General features: G+C 35.4%; 1 long non-coding RNA gene across 16 annotated transcripts in view; it reads right to left on the bottom strand.

Annotated features, from left to right (window-relative positions):
- LOC105758733 (uncharacterized) overlaps positions 1-13,516 on the bottom strand; it is an 80,290-nt gene that overhangs the window by 25,254 nt on the left and 41,520 nt on the right. For 12 of the 16 annotated variants that reach the window (XR_012057790.1, XR_012057783.1, XR_012057787.1 and 9 more), the window contains 2 exons: positions 9,909-10,026; positions 2,579-6,563 (listed from right to left, as the gene is read on the bottom strand). This is a non-coding gene — a long non-coding RNA (uncharacterized lncRNA). Of the gene's footprint in view, positions 1-2,578; positions 6,564-6,716; positions 6,752-7,723; positions 7,814-9,326; positions 9,492-9,908; positions 10,027-13,516 lie in introns of those variants that run through there. The other 4 variants (XR_012057791.1, XR_012057788.1, XR_012057786.1 and 1 more) reach the window with 3 other exon arrangements.

Raw genomic sequence — 13,516 nt, forward strand, 5'->3', positions numbered from 1 at the left:
GCAGACATTTATGGAAACCTCCTTTTTTCTCTAATGTAGAAGCTTCAGGAAATCAGGCTCAATACTAAAACAGGTAAATGAGCAAAGAGAAACCCATATTCACACCAACCCCACACCCCTCCAGGATCCTCACCTGGGCCATCCCTCTTTTTTGCATCAAGCCCCAGGCCTGTTAGAGATGCTGAGGAGAAGCTCAATGGGAAAGCTCACTTTGGATAGGACACACACTTCTTTACAGTCTTAACTTCTCTCTCAATTTTCCTTTTCATTTCCTTATGTTATTTTTTCTTGTTCCTTGTATTCCAGGATATCTCCCATGTAAACTACTCAGCCCCAGACCCTCCCTTTCCCCACTGATACACACCAACCCCAAGAAGGAGCCCATATTCCTTGCAGGCACTCAAAAATCACCAAATCCTTTACAGCTACTGAAGTTCCTCTTGGGTGGACATAGCTCTTAAATCTCTCAGGTCCCACCTCTCCTCCACCAGCAGCCAGGCTGCACCCTGGTGGTCTGTGCTTACAGGGATTTTCCTCAGCCTGCCTCAGCAGAGGTGGGAAATGTTATGAAAAGATTTCCAGTCCTTTCTTGCTTCCCCCCAGACGATGGGCACTGATGTGTAGGAATTAGCTGAAATACAGCAGAACAGTCACAAGTTGTTATGCTTCTTCTTCATTAATTGTAAAACCTCTTTTCTCACATGGCAAGCATAAAGATTGAGGGAAACTTCCAGTAAATGCCTAAGTAATTTCAAATCTTATTTGAATAAAAGCCTTTCTCTCAGCAACATCACAGATGCTTTTATTTGGGACCTTTTCAAGGATTGATTTTGTTAGGAGGAAACAATTCTGTTGGATTGTCAAGTCAATCTGTTGCCCTCTAAAAGATAAACTCATTCTCAGAGCTTAATCTCTTTTCCCTACATCTTTCTGTGCTCTGTTTTTTTTCTGTCACAACTGAAACTTGCCAAAGTTCACAAAAATTTACAATGAACCAAGTGCAAGAATTAGGGTTGTGGACCTGATAGAATTTGGACTTCCCACTTACTGCAGAAGTAACTCAAAAAGTATTTTGGTTTGTAGCATCTAGGAAGTTCTTGTCAACTTTCTCCAGAGCCCTTCTGTTGATTTTAAAACAAAACTCACCATTAGTAGAAAATCCACCTCCCACTTCCCTGCTGTAGGGAGAATGTCCTTCAGAGAAGGATGAAAATGCAGAAACAGCTTGTCTCACTCTTACAGGCTTCCCAAGAGCCAAATTCTGTGCTCTTCTTAAACAGGCCAGCCCAAAAAGAGAAGATACAGAGAGATTCACCAAGCTGCAGCAGTCAGTGCTCCCCATAACACGTGCTGCTGTAGGATGCATAGAGAGCTGTACAGGGCCTCTGTTACAGGCCCCTATCATGTCTGATGTTGTGGGTGGAAATACAATCCCATATAACATTCACAAACGTCTGCAGAAAGCTCTGTTACTACAGACTTTGAGTCAATCACTGTAAATTCCATTCTAAAATAAATGACAAGTTACACTGACTTGTTTCCCTAACTATAGATAGGCCTGCCAATATATATTGTTGCTGAGGTTATATCTGTACTGCATTGTGATACACAACTGGTTCTGTTTTATAAATAGATCCATTTTTGTGCATTTAATCTAAGATGTAAATTATACCACTGACAATACCAATTGGAAAGTTTCCAAATGGGTCTGATTTTGGTATACTAAAATAACTGCTTATTACAGAGGAAAGGTTAAGAAGTATTTTCAAAATGTGGATTTTCCATAAAGATTTTCTGATGTTTTCTTAAGTTTGCTGTGTTCTCTTTATTGTTCATGTACTTTGTGTTTGGAATCAGATGCTGATTGGTGTCTACTTCTTTCATTTATCTGGGAAAATTGCCATGTATATGGTAGAACATCTTCTGTTTTTCATTATCATTGAAGTCAAAGACTATCAGCTACAGTAGCTATTTATACTTATGAGTAGGTAATCAAAATAATCACTGGTCGATAACAGTTCTGCAAGAAAAAGAAACTTCACTTCATTGATCTTTTTTCTTGTAGTAATAGAAAGACCTCATTTTTCCAATAGTTTTTCAAGGACACTTCAGTTCTTGCTGCTTGAATATGTAGGAAATAATTTTGCATTCAACAAGGATGACATTTCATCTAACTAAGAAATAGATTATTTTCCAAATCCACAAACAAATCATTTCTAGATGGTGCTCAAGACCTGTCTTGCACAGTTGCAGATACTGGACTACTGAATTAAGACATATTTGGACACCAGCAATGGTCAGTTGTTGATGTGAGACCCCATTGCTCAGGGCTGTATCCAGCCTGGCCTGGAAACCAGCTCAGGAAAGGGCACACAGACAAAAACTGTTCCCTGAGCCCAGCCTGGATATCCCTAACCCTGCAGGAGGCTGGACTAGACCACCTGAGGTCTCCTTAGCCTGAATGATCCTATCCTGACATAATATTGTGACAGAACTACTACTACTGAAATCCACAAGCATTTCTGTTTGAAGGTTTGTAATGGCTTATTTCCACAGACAAAACATCCTCAGCTGGTACCTGATCATTTACAAGCAGCTCTTGTTGGAGATGAAATTTTGCTAGGAGTTAGACTTTGATGCTGCCAGATGCTGAAAGCTTGAAGTATGATTCAACAAGGACCTTAAAAATAAAAAAAAAACTTTTAAAATTCTTCTAAAACCCACAGATGAATTATTCAAGCTCCTCAGAAGTTGCCTCGTCCCATTTTAAAAGATGGAAAAAGAATTAAAATTTGTCATAAATACCAAAAAGAAACGAAAAGCAAAAAACCAGTACACATCTGGCTTACTGTGCCAAAAGCAAATTTTTATCATGTGCATACTAAGGTACTAACCTGAACTCATATTCTGCAATTAATTTAATACAATTTCTTCCAGTATCAGTTGCAGGATCTAGTCAAATTGCTAAGAGCTATAACATAAACAGTGACATAGGTGAAGTTGTATAAAAATATTATCTTTTGCAGTATCTCAAAAAACTGATGGACAAGTCACTGTTATTACCTGCAGAAAGACCTGTCTGTAATTAAAACATGTAATACTTCTCTGGCTCTGAAATATGAAATATGGTTTGTAGTACAATTTTAAACCTGTATTTTAATTATTTCTCAGTTCCAACACAAAACAATCAAATCAAATTTAGCAGCTAATATTTAGTCTTGATATGTTTGAAGACTTCTTGAACTATGATAATGTCTCACTATGCCTTGAAATAATAAAAAGCATTTTAAAACAATAGTACTATTAACTTTAATATTGATCTATGAAACTAATACATTTTATCATGTTATATCTCCTCTTATATAACGAGATAAGCTTTGACTTACTCTACGGCAAGACTGATTGACTTCACAGAGTTGTTACCTGGTTCATGATTTATTTACTCGTATAACTTCTGTTCCTAGGTTAAGGTTATAAAAGGTTAAAAGCAACATTTAAAACAGATAAAGTTTATTTGAGCTAAAAAACTTTCCATCTTGATCAACATTCCTGGGAACCTGGAGAATAGCAGTTATCATATCACATCAGAAGATATCATCATAAAGCTATAAGCTGTAACAATAAATGTGAAAAGATATAATAACAGAACTGATCATTTGACACTGTCATTTCATCTTGTGCAGAACCCCTGTGGTGACCAACTTACGCCATAGTAAAAACTCATCTATGCCACAAAAATGAATTTTATTGAGTAACACTTTAAAGCATGGTAGTACCCAGTTTTAATATGGCTCCTTTGTACCTTAGCCTAGAGATTACATAGATGCATGTTTTATTCAAGCTATTAATTGCTAAAATCTAGTCAAAATAGTACTAGGTTACATCTTCCACTTTCCCTGCACAATGCAGCATTTAGAATTAAGATTTAAGAGCTTTTTGGAAATACAGACTACTTAATGCAAGAACAAGACTTTCTGCTATGATCATATGTTTATGTTGCATAAGATAATACAATCCATCTGTTGGGAAAATCCTTGCTGAATATTATATCTGTTTTAGCAATAAACATGAATAGAAATCAGGATTATTTTCTTAAAATCTGAAACTGAGTAACAGTGAGCCTTACAAAGAAATATGTCTAGGAACCTGAGGCAAATTATACATGTTAATGTTGGAGTCACTGAGAGCAGTTAACACAATGTAACCAAATGTCAACTGGAATATTTTTCAGTAACTTACTGAAGAGATCTGTGTTTAATGAATATATGAACTCTTGGTTTCTAAGTTTCCAACTTCAGATGGCGAAGATTAAGTGTTAAGGGTGTTACTGTAAATGTTTAAGTGAGATGAACATCACTGATTTTCTAATTTTACCACATGGTTTATTTCAGAAGAAAACAAGCACCAGTTAACATAGTTCTCCTGCAAGTCAGTAAACAGTCACATACAAAAACTCAATACAATTCGCTTCTTTGTTTATGTGCAGGATATTTAGTTTGGTTTGCAAAGTATTAGAAGAATAATAAGAACCTCCTGACAGAATACCACAACTAAATTTCTAAAAAGCCACTCAGTTAATCTCAGTGTTGAATCTGGCTGTTTCAAATTATTGTAATGTATAATAACAGTCTTATTGACAATATGGATGCACAGAGCCAAAAAAAGCTAGAAATAGTGGCCAAAATGATGAACTAAGTGCCAGCCCAAATGACAACAAACATATGGCCATTAACTGAAGAATGGAGGGGTTTAGGAATGCAGCTGTCTGTGGTCTCCTAAAGTTCCAGAGGAATGAAACGCTGTGAGGATTGGCAAAGTCTGGATGAGAAGCCCTACTGAAGATGGTAAGTCCTAAAATGGAGTCAACCAGCAGACCATGCTGGAATTCAGAGATTTCTGTGGTCAGAATATATTCATTCCATTGGCCTCATAATGTACATCAACAAATTAATATTGTATGGATGTCATTTCAAAGCCTACTGAAGACGAAGAGCCATTACTGAAGCCATTAGAGCACAGATGGTTCAAACTATATGCAGATATTCATACTTGCATTTCTGCATTATAGCAGTTTTTTTTTCTGTTGAACTGTAATGAATTGTCTCATAATCTATTCCATCTTCTTGCCATTAGCAGGCTTTGAATGTTCACAAATAGGAGCAAAGAACTCATTTTCCAGAGCTTTAATCACACAAAGAGGGAATGCCTAATTCTCTAAATGAAATGGTCTGTGATCACTGAAGCAGAGATTTAATATATCACGGCAAATTAGGTAGATTTTAATAAATTACTTATCTCTCTGAATACTTTACATATGCTTATGAAGAAACATAGCCTGTTTGCAAACAGTGGAAATCCACAGTCTATAACATCCTTTGAAGAAAATGACAAATAAAAAAGTAAATTAAAAAATGAAATGTATTATATCCTCGTTCTCAAGAGACAATCCTTTTGCAGCATTGATTCACAGCTCCATTAAAAATATCAATTAAATCCTTCACTGAGATTGGTTAAAAGCTGTAAAATTAACTTTCCGCACTAGACAGTAGTAATTCTGATACAACAGTTTATTGTATATGTTTGATGTAAGTTCTAAAAGTGACAAAACCCAAATCAAAACAGTTGCACATCCCCAAATCCCAAAGTAGGTGAAGCAAAATCTGATACTCTGTGGCTTCTTTTTGTGCTTTGACAGATGTTGGCTGCAAGTAAATCATCTACTGTACAGAAAATGATTGCGCATGCCCTCCCCCTACTTCAAATTATGGTAACCATAAACAGCTGATTATAATGTTAGTAGAAGGGTAAAAGTTATTAAAAAAAGGGGTGCAGTAATTTAATAAGTCCTGCAACTAGCCTAATTTTTTATATTTAATTGATAGGAACTGCATGCATCAAAGAAAACACATACTGAGATTTAATGTGCATAAAATGGATATTAGCATTTTAAAGAGGCAGATTAACACATTAATCCAAGTAATTTTCATATATTGCTTTTAATAAAATCTTCACAGTATAAAATTCTTAATGAGGCTAATCACAGGCATTCCATTTAACGGGGTGATTAGGGATAACATAAAAGTATTTTTAATCAGTTTTCTAAGGCTTATGGTTTTTTTATTAAAAATTAAAATTTTGACTTGCATTTTTATTACTGTTTTATGTAGGAAAAAAATCTTAAAAATGCAAATAAAGCACGTAGTTCAATCATGTAGGTATTAATTATTTAAAAGACGTTGTCCATTGTGGAGATATTCTTAGCCTTAGGGGGGAAATATAAAAACAAACAGACTGAAAAGTATACAAAACTTTACAACTACAAATCAAGCATCCTTTTCATATAAATTATACATTAAATATACTGCAGGAATTACAAAGATCTCATCTTTGATGCACTATCAAGCATGTATTTACACTGGGAGAAGGTTCTTCTGTAGGCAAACTTCCTTTCATGCCTCATAGTCATCTTTGCATTCCCCTCTCGACTGAGGGCAGCGCATGGAGGGCTTCCACTGCTCCTTTGAGCTTTCCAATTACTGCACTGTCATCCTGTGAATCAAAAACTAGAAAGGAAACATTACAAAACAGCATTAGCAATTTCATTTAAGGTTTCACTTTTGTTCTGATAATCTTCCTTAGCATTTGGACAGATTAAAGGGCTCCTAGTATACATTAAAAAAAAAAAAAGAGGTAAAGAAATAATAAAGAAAGCTTACTTTTCAGGTACTCAGCCTACTGGAAATTAAGCACCCTAAAAACTAGAATGTACATTAATAGAAGTATCAGAGATGGAATTAACTCTGAAATAAAGAACAATATTTGTATAATAACTGCATACATAAATTAGCTATTTTTCACAATGTGTAAATAAAGGTGTTCCAAGCTCCATTGAAAACATATATGCATAATCAGAAATCATTTTAAGTAAAAAATTACCGATTAATGCATTTTTAGTACTCTGTGTGTATGATGGGTCCAAGTCAGCCTGGACAATTATTAGTATTTTTTCTTTACAGTTTGTGCAATGCAAAATTATTTAAATTCCAAGCTACTGTGAAATAGTGAAGTATGAGCAAAGATGATAATTCCCCTAGACTAAACTAACTACCTTCATCTTTGTGTATGTGGGTTTTAAAGTACTATTTAAAATGTCTATGTTACAGAAATTAGCTGACATGATTTAAAATTGCACTCTTTCACAATATCTAAGTAAGCCCAGAGGGCCAGAATCTCTGCTGCTGTGATTAAAACATGCTGCTAAGTCAAAAAAGAGGCTCTTTCACAGTCCTGCACAAAAAGCAATGAGGCTGCCTAACATGGCTCTAGAAGGAATTTGAATAAAAACAAATAATCTTGACAGCATATCTTTTCAAAGCAAATTACACAGCTGACAAATAGCAAGGTTATGTATTTACTTTAATAATTAGGATAAGTACTCTGGGACATGCAATGATGCTCCATGCTGCAACTTCTAGGCTTCTGGGACAGCTCAGAAGAGGTTTAGAGAAGGGAAAACACAGGATAAACCTTCCATCACTTACCCTATAGAAAGACCTATTATAGGACAGACTGGATGCTATTCTTAGAGTTCCAAAGCAACTTCAGAGCAGACTTCAGAGGACAGTATTGGTTTTACTTAAGAACAACAGGATAACTACAATTAATGATATCAAAACATTAACTCTATTTTACCAGTTTTCATAGTCATATTATCTCTGAGACTTATTGTTAGATGTCTTGACTATACAGTCTCTTTTTTATCCATCCTCTTGCTAAGTCATGCACTTAGTTGCTTCAGATTTCATGGAGGCCACTTCCACACAAGCAGCAACAAAAGGAACAAGATATGAAAAAGATCCATGCTTGCAGTCCTCAAATAGAGTGAATGAAGCTCAGGGTATCAGAGAATGACTACATCTTCATGTGGTAGTGTTCTGTGAATTTTTCTGTGTCTCAGTTTACTCCTTTTCCCTCAAACCAATATCCATCTCAGAGAAAATGCACATGTTACTCAGGAATTCTATTTATCATGCCATTATATTTAACTGAAGTTGATGTCCAGATCTTGAAAACAGATCCTTTTCCAATAAATTTTTCCAAGAAAATAGAGTAACATGATCTTCTGCCATTATCTGACATATATTAATGCAAAATTCAGTTCAATTCTCTGAAATTTCTAAATTTTCAGAAAATATGCAGTGTTACATGTTATGGATTCAACAGAAAAACATAACTGCATAGCATCTGCAGGGAAGGGCAGAAGTGTGGATAAGAAAAAGTATAAAAGTCTTTTTAGCTATTACAATCACTTTAATAGATATAATGCATATTCAGTAAAAATTAATTCAAATGTCTTATGATTAGGGGAAGAAATGCTCCTCAATATTGAAGTAGCTGTCATTACATAATAATTATTAGCTTTTGACAGAACAATAACTAGTAACAAAAACCAGTACTTCCTGTCATAATAATTCCCCCAGATAATTAGGATTTTTAAGAGTTCTCTGAGATGGTAAAAAATTATACTTATATCACTAATAAATCTTATCAAATAGGAATTATGACAATGGGAATTATGGACTTAAAATACAGAGCAAAAACAATCTTCCAGTGAGAGACTACAAAACACCTTTATAGTGGAGATGTGCTTTTCTACAACTACTTGGAGAAAAATTACTGGTGTAGCAAAGCTGAAGTGTTCAGCCACATTAAGAAGAGCATCAAATTTGTGTATTATTTTTCCAGGGTGTGGAGATTTGATTCTTTGCATTTTCCTTATCACGTTCCTGGAACTTGGAGCATTTATACTCTTCTTTGAGTATTTTAGCTACTGCATGGACGCAAATCTCGCATGATAATGGAAATGGTAGGAAAGCCTGTTTCTCTCCCTCAATACTCAGCTCCCCGTAGCTGAAGGTATGGTAATTACCCCCAGCAGCAGCAAAATCACACTGGCCTGGCATTCCAGTATGGCTAAGTGGAATTCCTGCTCTGCAAAAGGTACCTTGTGTGCACTGTGTCCAGGCTTGCAGCTGGTTCATGCACCCGCAGAGGGACTGCTTTATCACCAAGATACTCTCAGCTCCTTCCCTGAGCTTCACCACAACAGGAAAGAGGATTGAAATGAAGTGGGAGGGGGAAAATGCACCACTGGTAACCATGACCCTGCTACCACAGGCAACAGGAAACTCTAAGCAAGGAGAATTATTTTCCTTCCCTGACTGTGAGAGGACTGAGAAACCCTCTCCAGTCTTCCTATGAGCAGTACAAAAACACTCTCCAACAGCCCAGGAAAGGGAAGATTCCACAGCTCCTACTCAGCTCACCTTGCTTTGAGAATTTACAGTGAAGGGATGGTCACAGGCTTTTCCAGAGAGGTGCTCAGGCTAAAGTGACCCCATAGCAACTCCCAGTATTACACTCCCACTGCCTCGGGTACAGTTTGGTATGGAGGACACAAAGCTGCCACTACTCTGGGGGTCACACTGTGACTTTAAATAAGATACAGACATCAGCAATGCAGAGTTACTGACATACAGTTTAATATATATATATATATATATATATATTCCTATTAAAATGAAGTATGTTGTACAAAATAGAGAATTGCAAGAAGCAGACATCTCCTTAAAGATGTCCTTAAAGTTCTTAGGTTTTATAAATTAATTCCTACGAGCTGGGGATGCTGCTTGGTTTTGGTTTTTTTAAACATATTTTAAGGAATGACAGTAATAGTTTCTGCAGACTGTTGGAAACAAATGTGGAAGCCTTCAGTTAAATGAAAGAATTTCTTCTTGACACTATGTCAAACAATTACTTTCACAGGAAATCTTGCAGAGAAAAGTAGAAATTCAACAAATAATTTTTAAGCTACAAACATTTACAAGAAAGTGGTCTCTAAAACTCACCACCAATGTCTTGTTCAAGGGTATTTCTTTGATTCTGGAATATCTTTTTCAAACAGATTCAGCAAAATCAGTATCTTCACATTCAAGTTCTGCTCATCTTCTGGGGTATCACTGAGCACTGTAAATTTTAAGGAAACACAAGAAAAAATTGTATTCAAAAAAAGATTAAAAATCAACTTAAAAAATAAAAAAAAGGCAAAACTGAATTCTGTTTTTTATTCTTCCGCTACATCAACAAGGATGTAGCGGAATTTTATAAATTAAATTCAACATTTTTCCATGACAAGAATAGTCCAAGACCCTCTCTTTAAATCTTCCGTTCTTCTTTAGTATTATTTAGCTGTACTAGGACAGAGAAGTTTTAGTCATAGATCCACAGGCTTCCAGAGATGTTTCATTTTTGTTCCCCCTCCCACCACCCCATGGTACAATTCTTGTTTATTTGGCTATACAAACAACTACACAAAATATACGCTTTTTTTCTGTGAACTTAAATTACACCCATTGCCTCCAAGTATGGCTTTCCTTTCAAACACTTAATTCCAGTATTGTGTTGGAGCTGGCTTGAATTAGTGGCTTGTGCTGGGGCCAAAAACACTGAGATTGACAAAATGACAGGAATTTAGAGCTAGCATTTGGTATGTCTTGGCAACGTTGGTCAAACTGCGAATGTTTGTGAGCTTTACAACCTAAAAATGTTACAATAGGCATAATTTCAAATGGGTTAGTATCAAGTTACATTACATCCAAGGCTACAGGAAAGGATATCTTACACAAAATATGAATACATGAATAAAGCTATGGATAGCATTACTCTCCTATATTTCTCTCTGGGATCCCAGACTTTCTCTCTAGCTGATTTCCACATTTCTTTTCTGTAATACCAGGTATAAGTACACACTTCCTTGCAGGAATTCCAAACCTACTGCACAGGAAGAAATTTTAACATCCTGTTAAAAAGCACCATGTGAGAAGTTAATTGCTAGGCAGTGCAGGAAAGAATAGAACTAAATGAAACTTCTTTGCCAAAAGAAAAGTGAAAAAAATGTTTTAAACTTAAAGCATGTTTTACTATGAAAGCCTGAACAATTATTTATTTTTGTTTTTAGAACACCTAAAGGCATTATCATGAGCAGGTAATTTAGAGCAACTGGACAGAAGCTCTTATATAGGCAAATTGATAATTTGGTTTTTTGTGTTCCAGAGATCAGAGTTTTTAAGAAGCAAGTAGAAATTTTGTGCATGAATTCAGTATATTAATGTGAAGCTCACACTCTACAAATGCTCTATTCTGTAACATGGAGGCACAGATTTTGTTACTTTGGGGAACAATAAGTTCATATAGTCTGTTCCTTGGAATAACAATCATTTCCCACCAAGAGATGATGCACCTGTCAGGATCAGCCTGGAAACCTCTTGCATAAAGCTGTTCACTCTTGTTATCACAGCAGGGTGACTGTTAGAAGAATGGATTCCTCCATTCTTCACATATGTCTCTCCTGACACTTGTCAGAAGAGCACAGACTCTACCTCCAGGTCCCAGCACTTCAGCTAGTCTGGCATGAGGAATCAGGGAAGGTTCACTACATGACTGAAATTTCTACACTCTTAGAATGCTGAAAGGCAGCAATGGAAGAAAAAAAAAAAATAAATAACTGTGACACAGTTACAAAAAGTTAAAGGGATGGCCAGAAATGTGTCCTGTTAATTGATTTTAAGGCTTGAACATGTAAGCTTCATGATGACATGAGCTTCAGATGCTGAAATAATAATTCTGTTTTTACTCCAAAGTTTTACAAATATTAGCAAGTATATCTTCCTAAAATTAATAAGAAATTTGAATCCCCATTATACAGAAGAAGAAACAAAACAAAAAGGCTACCCATGTCACACAATACAGGTATAAGAAAAGCAAATATTCTGACAAAATCTCCACATTAATGACAGAGACAATGACTGTCTTTATGACAACATAAAGAAAATATGCTTGTCAAAAGAAAAGAACCATCTTTCTGGTTTGCAACAATTAGTAACCTAAAAAGGATTTCAGTCTTCCTAGTCTCCTACGACCTCATGCTTATATATTTTATATTTTATATAATTCTATTTAACAGCATATTTTTCTTCTTTTTTTTTTTTTTTTTGGATACTGAATATTTTTGCATTTCTGCAACTAAAGCCATTAATTCAAATGTGGAAGCAAAATCAACACTTCTAATAAATTTCTAAAATTATTCCATATTAATAAATGAAATTGAAAGGAGAGAACAATCATTATTTTGAAATCTTATATGCCTGAACAGTGAATTCCACTCCAAATAAATTTTAGACTGTATATTAAGAAAAAATTATTCACTGAAAGAGTTGTCAAGCCCTAGAACAGGCTGTTCAGGGAACTGGTGGAGTTATTATCCCTGGAGATATTAGTGCATTGCTGGGTTAACAGTTGAACTCGATGACCTGAAAGTTCTTCTCCAACCTAAACAGAACTCTAAAAAATATGTATTTTCCATATAAATTCCACACCAACTAACATTTATTTGTAAGCATAAACTAAAAAGGTATAAAGCTGCAAAATGCATTATTTTCAGGGTCAAGCGGGTTCAGTTTCAACTACAGAATTAGCCTATAGTTGCAAATTTGACTTAGCAATAATTTTATATATTACAATAGTATATCTTTTTTAAGAGCTATTCATTCAAGTGGTTCTTCTTTTAGAAGACAAAAAACCCCATGAGATTTACCCATTTATTTATGTTCCAATATGGATCCAATCATTGTGAGTATCATTTCCAGCAACATTCATTGTGACAGGAAAAAAAATAAATTAATACACTACTTAATAGACATAATACACTGCCTATGCTGCTGTAATTTTGCCTAGCACAAACACCAATAAAGTGTCAGGCTAAACCATCTGCAGGCAATTTTCAATGATATTTATATCCTTGATAATTTGGTTTCCTGAGCTTTAAAGCATTAGTTTAGTTCAGTTCCTGTTTCAGCTGAAAAAGCTCTGATACTGGTTTGTCAGGCTTGTGATAGAAAACATGTGTTGAAGATCTAACTAGGCCTGGTTTAAAATGCACAGAGTTGGAAACTTTTGGTGTATGGCACAATCTTTCCATAAATTTTCTTTCTTGGTGGTCCTCTTGCTAGGATCAAGTGGAGAACTGGACTACTGATGAACTTCCTGTCTTCCTATTTGGTCAAAGCAGGACTGAAATTTCACCATGGGCCAAACCAGACACATCAGTGACTGTAGAAAACAACCCACCTACAAACACAGAGGCAGTACCATGGCAGCAACATGTAGAAGATGAATGCTTCTGTTCAGAGAAAAAGCTCACTGCTGTAATCTTACCTTACTTTCACCTTAGGCTTGTAAAATAATTATTAAAAATATCCAACTGTTTAGAGGAGAAATCACAGCACACTGACTGGCTATTTCCCTTTGCTTAATTTATCACTTACGGGGGAAAAAATGAAAAAAAAAGAGTATTTTATCCTCAGTATTGTCAAATTTTAGTAGACCATTATCCACTTTCCTATTCTGTATGGTAGAATTTGTTATCTGCTTGCTTATTAAGTATTTTTTTTTTTTTTTT

Source organism: Taeniopygia guttata, chromosome 11 (genome assembly GCF_048771995.1).
Source record: "Taeniopygia guttata chromosome 11, bTaeGut7.mat, whole genome shotgun sequence".
In the NCBI taxonomy this organism is placed as follows: domain Eukaryota; kingdom Metazoa; phylum Chordata; class Aves; order Passeriformes; family Estrildidae; genus Taeniopygia; species Taeniopygia guttata.